This window comes from Mustela nivalis (genome assembly GCF_964662115.1).
Source record: "Mustela nivalis genome assembly, chromosome: 3".
NCBI lineage: Eukaryota > Metazoa > Chordata > Mammalia > Carnivora > Mustelidae > Mustela > Mustela nivalis.
The window spans coordinates 48,516,075-48,534,910 of record NC_139022.1 but is presented as its reverse complement, the minus strand read 5'-3'; the positions used below and the strand labels follow the sequence as shown (position 1 = coordinate 48,534,910).

At 37.9% G+C, this 18,836-nt stretch overlaps 1 long non-coding RNA gene and 1 pseudogene across 5 annotated transcripts in view; one reads left to right on the top strand and one right to left on the bottom strand.

Moving 5' to 3' along the window:
* Positions 1-18,836, bottom strand: part of LOC309861863 — a 184,107-nt gene that overhangs the window by 163,804 nt on the left and 1,467 nt on the right. For 2 of the 4 annotated variants that reach the window (XR_014310255.1, XR_014310256.1), the window contains exons 1-2: positions 11,723-11,810; positions 6,307-6,421 (exon numbers count right to left, since the gene is read on the bottom strand). The exons of 1 other annotated variant lie outside the window; for it this stretch is intronic. This is a non-coding gene — a long non-coding RNA (uncharacterized lncRNA). Of the gene's footprint in view, positions 1-6,306; positions 6,422-11,722; positions 11,811-18,081; positions 18,285-18,836 lie in introns of those variants that run through there. One more of the 4 variants, XR_014310254.1, reaches the window with a different exon arrangement.
* On the top strand, positions 6,757-7,785 carry LOC309862203 (heterogeneous nuclear ribonucleoprotein A1 pseudogene; annotated as a pseudogene). The gene has a single exon. The product of its transcript is annotated as a heterogeneous nuclear ribonucleoprotein A1 pseudogene (transcript).

Here is an 18,836-nt window from a genome sequence, read left to right as displayed (position 1 = left end):
TGGCTGGCAATTAACTCTAATGACATGTGAGTTGTGGCATAGCTTTAAATTCTTCCAGTAGATTGATACCTACCCTTAAACAAAAAGCAGTAATGCTATTTTTTTTTTCTTGCTTAAACAACAAACATTTATTTTCTCAGAGTTTTGCAGGATATAAATCCAAGATTACAGTGTCAACAGGATGGTCCCTTCTAAAACCTCTCTCCTTGGCTCATAGATGGCTGTCTTCTTGTGTTTTTGCATGGTCTTCACTGAGTGTAACTAGCCTATGTATTTTAATGGTTTCACGTAATGATAATGATTTGATATTTATATATATTGCAAAATGATCACAACAGGTGTAGTTAACATCTGTCACCACATATAGCTAAGAAAACTGTTCCCTTGTAAGGAGACCTCTTAAAATCTATTCTGTTAGCAACCTTCAAATATGCCATATAATACTATTAACTATGGTCACCGCACTGTACGTTACATCCCCATGACTCATTTATCTTGTAACAGGGAGTTTGTACCTTTTGATCACATTCATCCCTTTTGTTCATCCCCCCCAACCTCCATTCACCATCCCCAGAAACCACCTGTCTTTTTTCTTTATCTGTGAGCTTGGATTTTATTTTTGCTTTGTTTTAGATTCCACTTGTATGTAAGATTATGCAGCCTTTGTCTTTTTCTGACTTATTTCACTTAACATAATGATCTCAAGGTTTACCCACATTATCTTTAAGTAGCCAGATTTCATTCTTTTTTACAACTGAAAAATATTCCATTGCGTGTGTGTATGTGGTGTATATATATACTTAGTCATTCATCCATTGATGGATACTTAACATTGCTTCCATGTCTTGATTACTGTATATAATGTGGCAATGAAAATGCAGGTGCAGGTATCTTTTCATGTTGTGTTTTTGTTTCCTTTGGATAAATACCTAGAAGTGGAATTACTGGATCATATGGTAATTCTATTTTTAATTTTTTTAGGAAACTCCATACAGTTTTCCATAGCGACTACACAAATTTACATTCTACCGGCAGTACAGAAGAGTTCTCTTTCCTCCGCATCCTAACATTTATTGTTTCTTGTCTTTGCATAAAACCCATTTAGCAGGTGTAAGGTGATATGTAATTACGGTTTGGATTTGCATTTCCCTGATGATGGGTGATAGTGAGTTCCTTTCCTTTTGCCTGTTAGACATCTGTGTGTCTTCTTTGGAAAAATGTATATTCAACTCCTTTGTCCATTGCTGAATCAAACTATTTGGCTTTTTTGCTACTGAGCTGTATATATTCCTTATATACTTTAGACAGTAAACCCTTATCAGATATATGGTTTGCAATGGACATGTGAATTAACTTTATTGTAGTGATCATTTTTCAGTGTATTTGTAGATATCATATCATTTCAGACAACTTAAACTTACACAATGTTATATGGCAATTATATCTCAATAAAGCTGGAGAAAACAAAGAAAGGAAATAGGAATTTAGAACAAGGAGGGCAAATAGAATACACTTTTAAAAATTACAGATTTCAGTTCAAATATATCAACAATTATATGACACATAAATGGACTAAGTGCTTTAATTTTAAGAAAAATTTGATCAGACTAAAGAAAATTACAACCCAATGTGATTACAAGAGACATCTAAAACACAGATACAGAAAATTTGAAAAAAAAAAAAAGAAAGAAGACCCTATATATACTAACCAAAAGAAAAACTGATAAAGCTAGATTATATCCAAGAAATTATACTATTAAGAGGAAGTATTATTAGGGATACAGAGAAAGATTTCAAAATGATAAATTCAGCATGCAAGGAAAATATTTATATCTATCTAAAATTATGCTCTCAAAATATGCAAAGCAAGAATTCACAGAACTAATAATAAAATATGATCTAAATAAATGGAGAAATAAAACATTTCAGAGGCTAGAACACTCAATAGTGTAAAGCCTTTTACAAACTGATTTAAAGAATTACTGTAATCATAATCAAAATCCCAGCAACTATTTTCTGAAAATTCACAAGTGAATTTCATATTTTATTTAGAAGTGCAACCATTATCTATAAATAACAATTTTATATATTTTTCCAATCCCATCATTTATGTATACACTCATGCTACAATTTATTGACGTTAACTTGCAGAATGATACTGAATGAAAGGAGCTCTACTGGACCTCCATGTCTTGATACCCATCTCGGAGGGATTAATATAATTAAAATTGATGCCTTTTATAAAATGGCTTTTTATCAGAATTAAAGGAGTTCTCTTCCAATCATTGTTTTCTACATGTTTTCCCATGAGTGTAAAATGTATTTTTTCAAAAGTGTTTTCTGCATCTATTTGGATTATATATGACTTTTCTTTTGTATTCTGTTACTGTGATAAATTACATCAGTTGGCTTCCAGATATTATATCAATCTTATAGTCCTAAAATAAAGCCAACTTAATCATGGCATATTATCATTTTTATGTATTGCTAGATAGGATTTGATAACATGTGGTTTAAAAGTTTGGTATCTATGTTTATGGGTGAGATTGACCCATAATTTTTCTTTTAATGCCCCTGTCAGTCTAGCTTTATAAACTAAGTTTCGTGAGTATTCCCTCTTTGGCTTTGTATCTTTTTTTGTCTTTTGAGATTTGTGTTGTTTCTTAAGTATACATTAGAAAGGTATGCTAAAATATGCCCCTATGAATGTGATTTGTCTATTTTTCCTTTTCGTTTTGTTAATATTTGCTTTATACAGCATACACATTTAGAATTATTACAGCTTCCTGGTGAAATTAATATTATAGCGTTACAAAATATCCCAATTTGTCTTTAATGTTTCTTGCCTTTGGCTGATATTAATCTAGTAAGACCAGCTTTCTTGTTGGCATATGAATTACGTATCTCTTCCTACCCTTTCACTTTCAAACTTTCCCCATCTTCTAGTTTATGTGCATCACTTATAAGCAGCACATAATTACTGTGTTTGAACCTGGTCCCATAGTCTTTGTTTTCTAGTGGTGTCGGATAATTCATTTGCATTTAGTCATGAATGATACATTTGCAATTAAATCTCCATCTTATTACGTGTTTTCTATTTGTCTTGTCTACATTCTGTTCTTCTTTCTCTCCTATCTTGCCTAGTATCTTTTAATATTCCATTTTCCTATTTTTTTTACAGATTTTATTTATTTATTTGACAGACAGAGATCACAAGTAGGCAGAGAGGCAGTCAGAGGGAGAGAGTGAGGAAGCAGTCTCCCTGCTGAGCAGAGATCCCAATGCGGGACTCAATCCCAGGACCCTGAGATCATGACCTGAGCTGAAGGCAGAGGCTTTAACCCACTGAGCCACCCAGGCACCCCTCCATTTTCCTATTAACTCAGTAGCTGTACATTCCTTTACTATCCTTTCGATGATTTCTGTAGATAAAGCAAGCTTCATATACATACTGAAGTCGAATGTTCCCCCACTACTAGTTCCCACCACTCTTCCAAGACGACTCAGGTACTTTAGTACATACCTCTACATCTCCTTCCTTCTCACTTGCACTCTGTTCTTATTATGTACTTTAATTCTATACCTGTTTTAAATGACAGCTGACTTAATTTTATTGTCTTATGTAGTAATGCTCCTTAGACTCATCCTTATAGCTACCAGTTTTTGCTTCTTCATTCTTCCCTGCATGTCAGAATTTCCATCTAAAATCAAGTTTTTGTTTTTGTTTCTTTGTGCTTGAAGAAGATGTTTTCTCAGCGGCTGATCTGCTGTGAAGGAATTGAAACATAAGTTTTATAAAAGCTTCCTGGTAAGGGCCCTTTCTAGTGTGTCCACATGATTATATGCTTTTATAAAATTTGCACAATAGGATGCTTTAGCCAAAATGAGCTAAGACCATAGACTCTCAAACTCATGTTTCCTCCCCATCAAACTTCCTTCCACAACAAATAGTACTTGATTGGATACAAGCTAAGAGAAGGCTGAGTTGCACAGACATTTAGCTTGGATTTAGTGGAATCTATTTTTGTGACTCATTGTCACTTCTGTATATAGCTAAATAATTCCTAACCATCTTGGGATATTCCTACCATCTGTTTTGCTGATTCGCCTGGTACCATGACACAAAGCTGGAGGACCAGGGTTGTATCACAAGAATACATCCTATGGTGCTCTGTCTGCATTGGAAGTATGTGGTTACACACACACAAAAAAAATAAATAAATATATGTATATAAAGTAAGAACAAAGAAGAAAAGATTGAAGTGCTCCAAACAACCAGCTGGTATGTGGGAAATTCTTTGATTCATCAGACACACAAAATCAAAAATGGAAGATTAGGTTCTAAATGATGATTAATAAAATCAAATGGTTTCTCTTATCAAGAATAGGTTAAATTAGAGCATAATAAATAAACATGCACATTTTCTTTCTTGATGGGAGATGTGTGAGGTAAAATGTATCAGAATTTCTGTTTGGGAAACATAATTATGAGTAATATACAAGCATCAAGCTTATTTGTGTGTGATGTTTTATGCATATCAACCGAAAGAATCATATTTTAGAGTATTTGATGCACATTTTCCTGATAATACTAGTAGTCTAAATGAAACAACAGGCAAAATATTTAAAAGAAGGATTATAGATATGTTTAGTAGTTCTTTAATTTAAATATATAATTTAGATTTGGGGACATCTGTAAGGTTTTTTTGGTTTTTCTTTAAAGCATTTCTTTAATTTTATTCCAATAAAGTTTACTAATTAACTTAACTTTATACTCAAAACTTTGTTTCTCTTCAACAGGGACCCAAAGTTAATGAGTTGTAGGTACCATAAACCTTGAATCCAAATGATCCCTTTAATGGTTTATTCAATATTAAATATTCTGGCTTTTTGCTTAAATACAAATGTCTTCAATTCTCCATGAGAGGGGGAGATTTACTGGACTCTGAATTCTAGGTTATGAATTATTTTAATCCTTTGAAGATATTTCTCTTCTTTCTGGTTTTCGTTCTTTCTGTTGGAAGTCAGCTGACACTCTGAATGTTGCATCTTTTTAGATACACTATCTTTTTTTTTCCTGGCTGTTTTTTTTTTTTTTTTTAAAGATTTTATTTATTTATCAGAGAGAGAGGGGGGGAGAGAGCAAGCACAGACAGACAGAATGGCAAGCAGAGGCAGAGGGAGAAGCAGGCTCCCTGCTGTGCAAGGAGCCCGATGTGGGACTCGATCCCAGGACGCTGGGATCATGACCTGAGCTGAAGGCAGCTGCTTAACCAACTGAGCCACCCAGGCGTCCCATTTCCTGGCTGTTTTAAAGATTTTACTTTTTCATTCGTTTTAGTGGATTTACTGTGCTGTATGTCTTATTTATTATTTATAGTGCCTTGAATCTGTGGCTTGGTGTCTTTCACATTTCACAGAAAATTCAAAACAATTCTTTCTTATTGTTCCTGTTCTTGCCCTCTGTCCTTCCGTTCTAGAGTCCCAGAGGTGTAAACCTTTATTAGAAAGTTTTATGTGGGGCGCCTGGGTGGCTCAGTGGTTTGGGCTGCTGCCTTCGGCTCTGGTCATGATCTCAGGGTCCTGGGATCGAGCCCCGCATCGGGCTCTCTGCTCTGCAGGAAGCCTGCTTCTCTCTCTCTCTCTCTCTCTCTCTCTCTGCCTGCCTCTCTGCCTACTTGTGATCTCTGTCTGTCAAATAAATAAATAAAATCTTAAAAAAAAAAAGAAAGTTTTATGCATCCCTATTTTGCATTTTCCCTCTTTTTGTCTCTGCATGCTTCATTCTGTCTATCTCCTTCTGAAATGTCTTCCAATTTATTATCGTCTATTCAACTCTAAATAATATATTTTTAACTCATCCATTAAATTCCTAAACTTAGATACTGGTGTGTTTTTTTGTTTGTTTGTTTGTTTTAGTTACAGAAGTTATGGAACTTCTTACTTTTTATTATTTTGGCATCTTTCAAAATTTTCACTCATTTCCTTAAACATACTGAACAGAGTTATGTTAAAGTCTATATCTGACTTTTTCACTTCACCTAGCTACAGTATGTTGTCCCTCCTGGGATTTGGTCATATTTTTTTTTCCTCTTGTATGTTTAGGTATTTTCTGTTGAATACCAGCCACTTTATATAAAAATAACGATAATTTGAGGCATAGAGCTATGTTATTTTTATCCCAATGAGAAATTAATTTCTCATTTAGGGACACTAACAAACCAAGAGAAACTTAATTATTTAAAGAAAAAGACTCAAACAAGGCTTCCCCCTGAGAGGACAGGACTGTTTCCAGTTCACTCTTACCTTTAAGAAACAAATGTCTGGAGTTTCAGCCTAGGGAGTTGACCAAGATATCACCATCTTGGGAGGTTCTGAAATCCAATTTTTAAATGAAAAACCTGATGATCCCTTAAGAACTCTGGTTAAATGAAAAATAATAATAATAAGAGAAAGTCACAGAGGAAAGGGAAAAATGAGAAAACACCTGACTCAAGAACTATAAAGTTAACTATGTGGAAAATCCCTAAGAATCTACAAGAAAGCTACCAGAATTACTGAGTTTAATAAAATCACAGGATAAAAATTCAGCACACAAAAATCAATCACATATACTAGCAATGAATAATTGGAAACTTAAAAACAATACCATTTCTAGTTGCAAAAAATTAAATACCAATGTTATAAATCTAGAAAAAAAGAGCTCTTATTAAAAATCCTTAAAATTCCTTTCTGCCCGTGGATGCCACCGAGTAAGCATCGTTAAAGTCTCCCCTCCCACCGCCGTCATGTCTAAGTCAGAGTCTCCCAAAGAGCCTGAACAGCTGCAGAAGCTCTTCATCGGAGGTCTGAGCTTTGAAACAACCGATGAGAGTCTGAGGAACCATTTTGAGCAATGGGGAACACTTACGGACTGTGTGGTAATGAGAGATCTGAACACCAAGCGCTCCAGAGGCTTTGGGTTTGTCACATATGCCACTGTGGAGGAGGTGGATGCAGCCATGAATGCCACACAAGGTGGATGGAAGAGTTGTGGAACCAAAGAGGGCTGTCTCAAGAGAAGATTCTCAAAGACCTGGTGCCCACTTAACTGTGAAAAAGATTTTTATTGGTGGCATTAAAGAAGACACTGAAGAACATCATCTAAGAGATTATTTTGAACAGTATGGGAAAATTGAAGTGATTGAGATCATGACTGACCGAGGCAGTGGCAAAAAGAGGGGTTTTGCTTTTATAACATTTGATGACCATGATTCTGTAGACAAGATTGTCATTCAAAAATACCATACTGTGAATGGCCACAACTGTGAAGTAAGGAAAGCGCTCTCTAAGCAAGAGATGGCTAGTGCTTCATCCAGCCAAAGAGGTCGAAGTGGTTCTGGAAACTTTGGTGGTGGTCGTGGAGGTGGTTTTGGTGGGAATGACAACTTTGGTCGCGGAGGAAACTTCAGTGGTCGAGGTGGCTTTGGTGGCAGTCGAGGTGGTGGTGGATATGGTGGCAGTGGGGATGGCTATACTGGATTTGGTAATGATGGAAGCAACTTTGGAGGTGGCGGAAGCTATAATGATTTTGGCAATTACAACAATCAATCCTCAAATTTTGGACCCATAAAAGGAGGCAATTTTGGAGGCAGAAGCTCTGGCCCTTATGGTGGTGGAGGCCAATACTTCGCTAAACCACGAAACCAAGGTGGCTATGGTGGTTCCAGCAGCAGCAGCAGCTATGGCAGTGGCAGAAGGTTTTAATTACTGCCAGGAAATAAAGCTTAGCAGGAGAGGAGAGCCAGAGAAGTGACAGGGAAGCTACAGGTTACAAAAGATTTGTGAACTCAGCCAAGCACAGTGGTGGCAGGGCCTAGCTGCTACAAAGAAGACATGTTTTAGACAATACTCATGTGTATGGGCAAAAAAACTCGAGGACTGTATTTGTGACTAATTGTATAACAGGTTATTTTAGTTTCTGTTCTGTGGAAAGTGTAAAGCATTCCAACAAAGGGTTTTAATGTAGATTTTTTTTTTTTTGCACCCATGCTGTTGATTGCTAAATGTAATAGTCTGATCATGACGCTGAATAAATGTGTCTTTAAAAAAAAAATCCTTAAAATTCTAAAGAAGAACTAAATGATGACCTAAATAAAGAGATATATCATAATCATGGATTAGAAGATTCAATATAATAAAGATGTCAGTTCTTCCCAAACTCATCTATATATTCCTGGGGGAAAAAACCTCAAATCTTAGAACACCACATTTTTTAGAATAATATTTTGTAGAACAAACTGGTTCTAAAAATTTATATGAAACAATAAAGAAGCTAGAATAGCTAAACAATTCTGGAAAAAAGAAAAAAATATGTTGAAGGAAGTGAATCTGACACTTTACCAAAGATAGAGTGCTACTGGTGAGGGAATAGCAAACAAACCAATGGAACAGAAGAGAAAGTCCAGAAATATTCCTACACAGTTGTGGCAATCTGATTTTTGACAAAGATATGCAAAATTTAATGAATAAATTAGGATCTTTTCAACAAATCGTACTGGAGCAATTACACACCAGTATGCAGGAAAAAAATGTGACCTTTGACCTAAGCTTATTTATACAAAAACTAATTCCAAGTAGATCACAGATATAAATGTAAACATAAAATTATAAAACTTATAGAAGAAAACAAAGGAAACATACCCATGACCTAGAGTTTGGTGAAGTGCCCATAGACATTATGCTAAAATCATGAGCCATAAAGAATTAGGCTTCATTAATATTAAAAATTTTACTCTGTGATAGTCTGTTAAGAGAATGAAAAATCAAAACACAGACTGAAAGGAAGCATGAAATCACACTTAAGACACAGGATTTATATCTAAAATATATGATGAATTCTCCCTCCTTATGCTGGGGTAGAAGGTATAAAGGAGAAAGAGTAACACTTTCTCTGCTCCCTCTTTATGGAAGAAAACCTCAGGAGTCGAGAAGTGTTTGCTACTTGCAGTCACTAGTTTTTCATTCTCTTAACTACTGAGCTTAATCATTAAGCCTGTGGTCAACCAGGGCTGAGATTTTCCCTCTCAGGGCAGGAGAGTAAGCCTTCAGGGCAGAGCCCTGCTCCCATCTTCATTAGACCACTCTCCCAAGGCCAGCCACTGCTCTTTTGTGTTTTATCCAGGGACAACTTGTGCACAGCTTAGATTTGAGTCCAGTATATTCTGGAATTGGTCAGAAAAGAGGATTAATTAAATCAATTCCACTGTGTACTCAAGGCTGGAAATAAAAGTCTCTTCTCTATGTTGGTTCTCAAGTTATTTCCAGCCACATTATCCAAAACAGCAAATCCTAAATCCTGCAATGATATGAAATGCCAACATGAAGATACTTGAATAATAAACTGCCAACATAGAGATGGACCAAGATTCAATATAAACCACTTCCTATTATCAAATTCCCAGAGAGAAAACATCAGAGATTAAATTTACTTGCAAGTTTAAGTCCAACAACATTCAAGTTCAAAAACACTGAACTTCAAAATCAAATTTTCTTGCTCTTGAGAGTTAAAAGCCCCAAGAGCCTCCTTCCAGATTTTCATTCTGTTCAGTCTCAGTCAGAGGCATTCTTAATGCCTAGCCCAGAGGGCATGCTGATTTACATATTCTAGGCAAGATTATGTGCTCAAAAGAGCACTTCATTTTCCAGACTAGACAGAGACTTGGGGTTATCTGAATTTAAAAAAAAAAAAAAAAAAAATAGGTGAAGAAGGATGTTGGTCACCTATGAACATAAATTAAGAAAAATCTTGCATCAAAAGTTAATAATATCACTGCGCATTCACCATTACCTAGGGGAGAAGAGGGAATCTATCTGTGCACACTGCCTCCTCTTCAAAAGAGTGGCACATTTGAAATATACTTGCCTTAACAAAGGCGGGAAATTCACAATGGTACCCCAAGATCTTGGTGAAACACAAGCACCATTACTGGAGCACAGAGTGGAAAATGTCAATTCACAGATACTCTCCATGGAGTGTCGGGGTCCCAGAAACATGGTGCTTCGTGTGTTGTAGGCTCTGTAGGTAGGTTGCTTTGATAGAGAGGGAATCAGGTCAACGGGAGACAGAATAATGTTTATAGGTACAGAAGCATGTAGGCTGAGAAAACCCTTATTTAAATAAACCCGAAAAGCCCCAAAGAGCCTCCTTCCAGATTTTCATTTTCATTTCATTCATTTCACCCTTTTTTAAATCACGTCCTTTTCAGCTGTACAACCTTTCCTCAACTTCTCTCCAAACTGAAGCCCCTACAGGACAAGTTGGTTTGCTCTTCATACTGGCTTTGTTTGCCTGAGTCTTGTTTTCAATCTGGTATTGGTAAAACAGGAAAGAGGCCTGTTGTGAAAGTAATCAGGGATGAGGCCTTCACAGTTCAGTCCTAGCAACTGTGTACCTGTGTACCTTCGACCAGATTTCATCCTGAGTCAAAAAAGCACACATTCTACAATCTTCTTGTAGAATCTCACCTTCTGGACCTGTTGTGCTCTTTTACATGTGGTCCTAAAACTACGCATGTCCTTTTGGCTTTGTTAACTTATTATATTCAATATCCCCTAAAGAAATTATATGTATGTATATATCAAAACTAATATTACCAAGCAAAAGGAAGTAAAAGAGTTTAAAGAAGCCAGTCTTTAGTTGAGAGAATCCAAACTTTTTAGTTAAAATAACACTGATTTTCAATGATACATAACATGTATATATATGATTTATATAATTGTGTTCTATGTATGTGTATGTTTTAGGATTTTTCTTCTAATTAAATATATCGGTGATTTTTTTTATAAAATTGTAGTCATTTCTGTGTCAATATGTAATAGGTTAAAGAAATCTATAAAATCAGGTGGTAAACATTTTGACCTGTTTTTATTAGTCCTATAATAACAATGTGATATCCTAATGTAATTTTTGTTAAAACTCCTGTAATCCAAATAATAAAATATATCTTGGTTTTGTGTATCTCCTTACAAATATCTCTTAGGTATATAAGATCTTGTAAACCTTAGAGCAACTCTATGAGCTAGTGTATTATTGTTTCCATTTTATATATATTTTTAAAGATTTTATTTATTTATTTGACAGAAGGAGATCACAAGCAGGCAGAGAGAGAGGGGGAAGCAGGCTCCCTGCTGAACAGAGAGACCCTGGGATCATGACCCCAGCCAAAGGCAGAGGCTTTAACCCACTTAGCCACCCTGGTGCCCCTTGTTTCCATTTTATAAATGAGTAAGCTGAGATTTAGGGCTAGATTTTCTGTACTCCAGATATGTATTTATTTATTTGTTTGTTCATTTATTTATTTATTTAAAGAGATTTTATTTATTTACTTGAGAGAAAAAGAGAGAGCACACCTGGGGGGCAGGCAGAAGGGGCAGAGAGAGAAGTAGATGCCCCACTGAGCAGGAAGCCTGACTCTGTGCTCCATCCCAGGACCCTGGGATCATGACTTGAGCCAAAGACAGACACTTTCATTGACTGAGCCACCAATGTGCCCCCTCCAGATATTTAATATATGATCAATCTTGGGTTTAAAAGTAAGTCTGATGACTCTTAACTCTTTGCTTTTTCTGCAACATTCACTAAGACTGGGAGAATTTTAGGGAATCATCATTATCAGCACAATATTCAGCTAATGCCTTAATAATGCCATGTAATAAATTACCCTGAAGTTGAGTGTCTCACCTTCAATGTTATTGATATTTTGTGCCAGAGAATTCTTCATTGTATGGTCTATTCTCCTCATGGTGAGAAGAGTCACGGCATCTAGAAGCCCTGGAGTAGACAGAGTAATAGCTATCCAAACATGCCCACATTCTAATTCTAGAACCTATAAATATGTTACCTTTGATGCAAAGGCCTTTGCAGCTATGACAAAGGTGATGGAATATTACTCTCAGGATCATATTTCATAATGTAAGATTTATCTTAACACACTGGAGAAAGAGATCCTCCTCTTGGCCTTGAAAAGTAAATAGTCATATTTTGAACTGCCTATAGAGTGAGCCGCATGATACAGAATGGCATGCAACCTCTAAGACCTCAGATATCCTCCAGATTACAGCCAGTAATAAGCCAAATGAGACTAGAAGTAGATTCTTCCCTAGCCGAACCTGCAGACAAAAACACAGACTGACTACACTTTGCACACTGTTGAGACAGCAGAGAACCAAGATAAGCAATGCCCACAATCTTGACCCACAGAAACCGTGGGATAATAAATGAGTGTTGTTTTAAGCCAATAAGTTTCAGGCAATTTGTTATGCGACACTGAAAACTAATGCACCATGACAGTGAATAAGACATGCCTTAAGGCAATGAATGGTAGTTCTGGCAGGGAAAGCAAATCAGTACCCAGAGTTAGTGTCTACCCTAATAAGAACAACGTGTGTCTCTTCCATGATGGAAGTGGTCCCATGTAAGCAGCTAACTAATTCCCCTGGAGCACTGTGCTATCACAGGAACTTGAGGGTTGGTCTGCTGTCAAAAGGTTGGGCACTCAGCAGTGGCTGTACCCCAGTCAGCCTTGGTGAGTAGAAATCCCGTTTTGCTCAGCCGAAAGCCAACCTCTAACCCTAACACAATAGGCACTTTGTGACCCTACTGGACAAGAACAGACAGGGTTGGGGAAAGAAAGAGGTCTCACTGATATCCTTAGGATATTTCATGTGACTTCTTAAACAAAAGCAGTCATTTTTATCTCTGCTGCTTTTTCTCAGGAATCGAGTGAGGACTTGGCTTTTTTTATTTATGGTCTTTGATGAGGTTTCAGTCTTAGGTCAGGTGGGCCTCTATTCATCCAAAGGTTTGACTGGGTCTGGAGGATCCACTTCAAAGGTGGATCACTCACATGGCTGGCGAGTTTGAGTCCTGGCTCTGACCTTGGCATCCCTATTACTTGAGCACAGCTGCTTAAATTCTATGAGCTCCAGTCTACTTGGTTGGTGATCACAAGTCAGAGCACGTGACAAAGATGATACTCAATGGAAGGACACTACTCCTATCATACAGGAGAGGAATGGGAGCTAATGTTGGCAGTGTGACCAGGAGTTTGTGCTTGAGGAACAAGCCCCCAAAATTATTAGAATGTGACTCAAACATAAGAACCCTGATGGTCCCAGAGAGCTAACTCCTTTATCGTCCTTCTACCGTAATTATCCAGCAGCAAGGACTCAGCACAAAGCCATTCAGCCCATGCTTTCTGATGAGTCGATCCCTTTCCATCCCCCTAAGGTGAACCAGACATTTCCACATAGCTTTTTGCTGTTCCTTCCTTACTGCTAGTTAAGTCCTTGTCAGTCGTACCCACTCCATGTGTAACCTGCTGTTACCTCTTGTGCTTCCCACCTGTCTCTTTGCTCACGATGTTCCTTCCATCTTGAAACCCTCCCCTGCTTGCTTTCTTGTCAGAAAATCTACACTTGTTTCAGGGTCCGTACTAAATTTCACTACCATCTTTAGAATTAATCCTGACAGAGTTTTCTTTCCTTGGAAGTCTCTTAGAATATATTGTGCCTACATCAGTCTAAACCTTATCTTCCATTACCCTAGAAGCCCCCTGACACAGGGGTGACAATGTCTTTAACATTCTCCATGGGGCCTAGTACATCATGCTTTTCCTAATATACATTTGAAAATTCATTTTGAGTAATAGACTACCAATTAATTCTTGAAACTACTTCAAGAATTAATTCACATCTTTGCAGTAAACTGACATTCATCTTCAGTGTGAAAATCACAACAATGCTAAACATTTGTATTCCTGTGAAAAGTAAACACTGAATAGGAAAGACCCTTTTTTTCTTTTTCTTCTCTTTGAAACATTTTTTTTTCTCCATTTTACATGAGCACCAAGAACACACAGTTTCCTGACACTATTTAATGCCTATGGCATTCGAATAAAATCACAATAGTCCAGAAGGAACTTTAAAGGGTAAAATAAAGCACCCTTTTTCCGAAATAAAACTGTAATTAACTCTGCCTAGAAAAGGGGATTTTATATAAATATATAATATATATAAGAATATTTATATATATATATATATATATATATATATATATATAATACATACACATACACACACACTCTTAAGAATGTGCTTTAGAGAACTGGATTAGAAAGGGAAGTCAGAGTAGTCAGTCTTTCAACCCTGATTAACTCCTTTCTGTTTCCACCGTTCCTGTCTTTGCACTGATCCTCCCTGGGCTGCCTTCTGGCATTCCCAAGGAGAATATGCTCAAGGAGAACATATATATAAATATTTTTTTTTTTATAATTCTGGTTGCTATTTTCTGTCCCAATTTAGAGTGAATGGAATTCTCTTTGTATTCTTTAAAACAGTTCCCAGGCCCATGTCTCCTGAATCAGCATCAACCACTATACAGCAGCAATTTTTCATTCGGGGTAAAGTCACTTCATAGAACAGCCATCAAGGTAAAGCCAAATATTAGAATGTGAGGACCCTAGGGCTTTAAGAGGTCTTCTAATTTATTCCTCTGACTTCAGGTATAAACACACAATCCATCACAAGGGAGACTCTCCCAGGTTTCAAGATTTTAGGGGAAAAAAAAATTCCAATCCCCTGTGTCCACTGATTTCCAACTTCATACAACTCGCTGTACTGTTTCCTGGTGTGACTGATGGTAGTGGCGTGGTTTAGTTGGGCTTAATGAAGTTCGATTTGTTTTGTTCTTTGACAATCTCTTATTAGAATTAGAATTATAAGCTAATTGCAGATAGGATAGCCTAATTATCTTTCAGCATTTATTTCCTAACTCAGTTGCTTGATGCTCAGAAATCACACTTTTCCACTCTTCCTTTGGCCAGTGCCTTTGGATCTGTCTCTAGATTGTCCTCAACCATCTCTGGGCACTACCAATGGAATAACAGAGATGACTCTAGTAACTCCATACATAAGCATGGCTGAGTTTGCCACTGAACTTTCCTCCTTGCCAGTAATTCCAACTTCACCCTTCTATTCCATGTGCCCAGCCTCCTAATGTTGGCACCACGGACACTGAAAGAAGTCTAGTCAAGTTGCAAACTAGATTCAGATGTTATGGTCACAACTAACTGCTCCCTCTTCTGTGTTCCCCATGCGCTTTATACTTATGTTTATTAGAAGACATGTTTGTGTGTGTGTGTGTGTTTTATTTGACAGACAGAGATCACAAGTAGGCAGAGAAGCAGGCAGAGAGAGGAAGAAGCAGGCTCCCCGCTGAGCAGAGAGCCCGATGTGGGGCTTGATCCCAGGACCCTGGGATCATGACCTGAGCCGAAGGCAGAGGCCCACTGAACCACCCAGGTGCCCCAGATGACATATGTTTTTAGATACATATCTGTTTCTTATACATATTAAAAAATACAAACAGTCAAGGACAGGAACCACGAGATTGCCTGTCTAGAATAAGTGTTCAATAAATGTGAAAAAGCAAAAGATGCAAGGAAGAAAGGAAATTAGTTTAGAACTGGAGGAGTTCACAAGAAAAGTTTAAGTCTGACCATATTTTATGAAGAAAGAAAGTTAGACAATAAGAAATTAAGTGAACCAAAGCCATGTGCCCATTAGTGAGAGGCTGTTTGGGGCATTAATGAATTCAGAAGCACCCCGTATCCATTCCCATGCAGTTGGTAAGAGCACTCCAACCTTAGATCCTTAGTCATCCTTTTTAAACTCTTAGGGAAAAAGGAGTTTTCCTGTCTGGCAGCCTTGAGCCTGGGAAGATTCAGGACAGGGTCTACTGGCACCCACTGTACACCATTTGGAGACTGAGAATAAAGTTGACACAGAGAAAACTAAAAACTTGAAAGGTAAAGAGAGACTGGGTCCATGGATGCTTTTTACACCTGAGTCACGACAATCCTGTAGAAGGATTATATTTCCTTTTTTTACTTAACTGGGACCTGTGCTTTCTGACTTGGTCGTAAATGAAATCATGCAGTACTAGAACTAATAACATCGGGTCATCTAACTCTCAACCTGTGTTCTTCTCACTACCTAGGTACTGCCTGCCCCCTTCCCAATATTGTTTCTTTTTTCCATTATCAATCAAAGAACAAATCAAAGGATGAAGCTTCTCTGGCAATTCTACTCTGAATGGGAAGCTTGTAGCTTTTATTTTTTTTTAAAGATTTTATTTATTTATTTGACAGAGAGGGGTATCACAAGTAGGCAGAGAGGCAGGCAGAGAGAAAGAGGAGGAAGCAGGCTTATCCACAGAGCAGAGAGCCCAATGTGGGGCTCGATCCCAGGACCCTGGGATCATGACCTGAGCTGAAGGCAGAGGCTTTAACCCACTGAGCCACCCAGGTGCCCCAGCTTACAGCTTTTAAAGGAGACCTCGGTTATGTTCGCATGGGCCTGCATCTGATGGGTAGAAGGAGTACCTCACCATCCCAATGCAGCTCGATCCCTGTTTATCCATCCCCAAAACATGCTTGCTAGTTAAAAAATAAAAGCACAAAGCTCCAATATTCCCAGAGCCTTCAGTCTCATTCCAAATGTGTTCCAATTTCTGTTTATTCAGAGTTGAAAACCAGAGCCCTAGGGAGCCCCGAGTTCTGGTACATACATATGTATGACCTTATCAATGCAGAGGCAGAAATTCTGTGCCTCCAGAAAACTCTGCGTCAGAGGTGGTTCCTAGACTATTGTTGGAATTGATTTCCTCAGGCTGTTAAGATGACTTTTGTGACCTTACTATTATAGCAAAAAGGGTCTTATTTGCTCAGTAACTGATCTAGTAGCTTTGCGTAAACATACCCTCTTCCCTGGCTAGGTTGGTACCAGCTAAACTAAACCAGAGGGAAATCCCACCTCCAGAAATCAGCACAGCACTCTGATCTATAGTTAATATCTCAAAAAATAAAATACAATAGTCTGCTGAAGTTTTCTGCCAGGCCCGGGAGAAACCTGCAGCCACAGCGGAGGAGAGATATAAGAATCAATTTACATTATGTCGGCTTATGATTTAAAAATAGTTTACACTTTAAGATAGAAGAATATTCATTCCAATACTGGGTTGGCAAATGAATCACAAGAGCCTAAATCCCCATCAGTAGAAAGCTGGTTAAGTGAATTATGATACACACCTCAGTGGGCTTCTATAGAGCTATTAAAATGAAGAAGGCTGGGCTCTGTGACCTGATCTGAAATAATCTCTGAGGCATCTTTTAAAATGAAAAAAGCAAGGGGGCAGGAGATTGCGCGCACAATCTAAGTAGTCATGTTAAATGAAGGGAGAGGGAGCTCTATTAATATGCACACACACACTCACACTCACACACACACACACACACACACACACACACACTTTGATATGCTGAGAACATTCCAGAAAGGATCCGCAAGCAAAGAGTATCAGACATGACTTCAGGGAAGGGAACTGGAGAATACCTTTACAATATATTTCCTTTTGTGCTATTTGAATATGTGTTACCATGTCTTCACATAGCCTATTATAATAAAAATAAAGAACAATATTCCAAGGTCTGACTTTGATTTAGAGTTTAACAATAAAAACATTAAGATTTTATATTCCTTTCTTCCTTTAAGGCAAAAGCAGGCCTTTCCCATCTTTGTAACTTGCCTTTGAACAAATAGGCTCTAGTATTTTTAGACTTTCTCCCTGGAGTCCAAAGCTCACTGTATTAAAGTAGCCTGGGAAATATAGAGGAGTTGGAGCCCAGGTTCTGTGTCCTAAATGTTTTTGGTCATGGATAAAGTAGCTTTTCCCCTATAGTGCTGGTTAGAGGAGTAGGACATGCACTGGGGTAATTTCTTCTTTCTTGCTAGATTAAAGGAAGGGTTTAATCTTTTTTTTTTTTTTTTTTTAATTCTCTCTCTCTCTCTCTCTCAGAGAAGGTTCTGTTATTCTTTTCCTCAAAGTGAACACACATCTGAAAACAGCTCTAGTGCATTTCTGCTGGAAGGAGCAAGAAGCTATTAACAGCAGCACTTGAGGCTGCTGTGAAAGTCCATTACCCCAGAAATAGATTAAGGCAAGTTTGCAAAAATGTGTTCCCCCAGCATTATCACTCTTACCTGAAAGAATGTGGCTCCTGTTTAGCAGGAGACAGATGTTCTTATCTCATTTCACTGAAGAACTAAAGTGAGACCCAAAAAAAAGACAAAGTCTGCCCCCTGAGCCTTTGCTCTGCTTCTTTCCTTTGGAATCGCATATTTTAGACGGGGTCATTTTTTTCTCTGCATACCTCCACCCTAGCCACCTCCTCGGAGGTCCTTCATAGCAGCTGCCTGGGACTGTGGCTCTGAAATATCTAGCTTGAGTTTACACCCAGACAGCCCAGACTCGGGGGAACTGGATCCTCGAACAATGAAGGGAAGGACCAAGCCTAAGCCTTTGTCACTTGTGAGGCAATGTGCATAAACTCAACCCACAGCTGTTCCTTAGGCACAGAACTGTACTCGTGTCAGCTCCAGACAGACTCTAACTAGTGACAAAACGATATAAGTAGAAACATAGTCGTGTGGCTCCTCTACTTTTTCTCCTCCTCCTCCTGACATCCTGCCCTTTGCAGCACTCCAAAGGGCAAAGGATAAAGTTCAACTGGGCCCTGGTTCATGTTTCAAAGAGGACTCTGACAGGGCCTGGGAGAAACCTGCAGCCACAGCAGAGGAGAGATGTAAGAATCAATTTACATTATGTCAGCTTATGATTTAAAAATAGTTTACACTTTAAGATAGAAGAATATTCATTCCAACGCTGGGTTGGCAAATGAATCACCAGAGCCTAAATCCCCATCAGTAGAAAGCTCAAGTCGAACCTTGCCTCATTC